The sequence below is a fragment of the Nycticebus coucang genome, chromosome 8 (genome assembly GCF_027406575.1).
Source record: "Nycticebus coucang isolate mNycCou1 chromosome 8, mNycCou1.pri, whole genome shotgun sequence".
Classification (NCBI taxonomy): domain Eukaryota; kingdom Metazoa; phylum Chordata; class Mammalia; order Primates; family Lorisidae; genus Nycticebus; species Nycticebus coucang.
The window spans coordinates 30,917,602-30,919,889 of record NC_069787.1 but is presented as its reverse complement, the minus strand read 5'-3'; the positions used below and the strand labels follow the sequence as shown (position 1 = coordinate 30,919,889).

General features: G+C 44.3%; 1 non-coding gene across 1 annotated transcript; it reads right to left on the bottom strand.

Moving 5' to 3' along the window:
- Positions 1–1,956: 1,956 nt before the first annotated feature.
- On the bottom strand, positions 1,957–2,063 carry LOC128592841 (U6 spliceosomal RNA). Its single transcript, XR_008382054.1, has one exon. It is a non-coding gene; the product is annotated as a U6 spliceosomal RNA (small nuclear RNA).
- Positions 2,064–2,288: the final 225 nt, after the last annotated feature.

Here is a 2,288-nt window from a genome sequence, read left to right as displayed (position 1 = left end):
TTAGCAGTTTCCTTCATTGTTTCCATCATTTCTTTCATTGTTTTCAACATGTGTATTCTAAATTCCCTTTCTGTCATTCCTAACATTTCTGTATAGGTGGAATCCTCTGCAGTAGCTACCCCATGGTCCCTTGGCGGGGTTGTTTTGGACTGGTTCTTCACGTTGCCTGGAGTTTTCTGCTGATTCTTCCTCATGGGTGATTTCTTTTATTTGTTTCCCTCCCCTAATTTTCCTTTCTCTTCCTCTTGCTCTTTAAGTTCTCGTGCCTGTGGACTAAGGGTTACAGGACCAGAAGAGTGAGAAGGTTTAAGAGCAAAAAAGGGATGAAAGAAAGGAGGACTGAGTGATAAGAAAAAAAAAAAAAGAAAAATAGAGAAAGGAGATGGGTTGGGTAAAAGGAATATTGACAAAAAAAGAGAGGCACAGAAAGAGGGAGGCAGAGCAATATAGGTATACAGTTGGGTACTTTGATAAAACCTTAAAAAAAAACATCTTTTGGGGGTGCCCAGTGGGGTGGTTCCCTTGAGGTCAGCAGCTCTTTGCTAACCTGATCAGACACAGTACCCCACCTCCACCAAGTAGAGAGGAAAGACAAAAATGCTGTAAATCAAACCAAAACAAGCAAACAGAAAACTTTACGGGATAAAATTGGCTGGAAAAACCAAATAATAGCGGTAGAAACACTAACAAAAATGAAGTTCTAATTATTGAAATAGGCAGCAATGGGAAATTATACTTAAACTAGAGAAATTGAGAAAGAAAAAGGACCTGTATGGAAAAGGTTGAACTTAAAAAACAAAACAACAATCCACAACATCAAAATAAACAAAAAAAACAACCAAACAAAAAAAAAATACACAACCAAAAACAAAGCAGTATGTATATGTTATTGAATATTGTCTGGGCAACACGTGGTCTTCTGGGGTATGAGATGTTAATCACAGTTCTGATACGACTGGAGGCTGCTAGTTTCTCAAACCCCAGCAGGTAGACACCCTAAATCTCTCTTCAGCCCACTTAAAGGGCACTTTGAACTTGTTCACTTACTGAGCAGAAGCTTTCCCAGGGAAGTGCTTGTCGCTGGAATCACTGCTGAAGTGGCTATCCACTTACCCTGTGTGCCAAAACTGGTCTCCCTCTGCCCTCGAGGATAGGGCTGCAAGGCGGCTCTGACCCCGCCCTTAGGCTACTTGGTCGCTGGGTTACCGGCTCCCACCCAATTCTAGCTCTGCGACCCTGAGGGCGGAGCTTGCCAGGGCAGATCGCTCACAATGGCTGCCTGTGATCCAGAGCCAAACACTATTAGCTCCGTCTGGCTCAGCAGCTCAGACTGGGGCCCTAGACAAAGGCCAAAGTTCTCCGCACTCCCTCTCAGGCTCTCCCCAAGGCAGTTCAGCTGAGTGCCAAGTCCAAAGACACCAAAACAGTTCACAGGTAAGGCCTTTCTGGTTTGCAGTCTCGCTGCTACTGAACTTACAGTTGTGGGCGGGTTTAGACGGATTGAACACACGCGACCACTTGCTGGTTTTCCACTGTTTTAGTCCTCCTGTTTGGGTCCCGAAGTCTCTTGCTGACTCCCTGTATCCTCTCAGGGGTGATGATAGGCAGATCCCACCAGCCAGAGATGCCTGGAGTCCTATCTCCCCAGACTCACGGTGCCCAGATGCAAGGAAGCTGTTACTCGGCTGCCATCTTGCTCCTCCTCAATTGTCCTTTTTTTTTTTTTGTTGTTGTTGTTGTTGTTTTGAGACAGAGCCTCAAGCTGTTGCCCTGGGTAGAGTGCCATGGCATCACAGCTCACAGCAAACTCCAACTCCTGGGCTCAAGCAATTCTCCTGCCTCTGCCTCTCAAGTAGCTGGGACTACAAGCGCCCACCCACAATGCCCAGCTATTTTTTTTTTTTTTTTTTTTGGTTGCAGCTGTCATTGTTGTTTGGCCGGCCTGGACTAGATTTGAAAAATATGGATTGCTTCATGAATTTGTGTGTCATCCTTGAGCAGGGGCCATGATAATCTTCTCTGTATCGTTCCAATTTTAGTATATGTGCTGCCGAAGCGAGCACCCTTTATTTAAGTCTTTTTCTCTTCTCTGTCTCACTTCCCAACTCTTCTATCCGTGAGAGTCAATTTCTTTCCAGGTCTGAATGAATCCTAACCTTATTATTATTTTTTTTTATTTCAGATAACTATGAGGGTACAAATGATTAGATTACAATGTTTGTGTTCATAAGGTGAGGTCTCTGTGGTAGTTGTGCCTCTCACCCAGGAGATGTGCCATATATTGTATT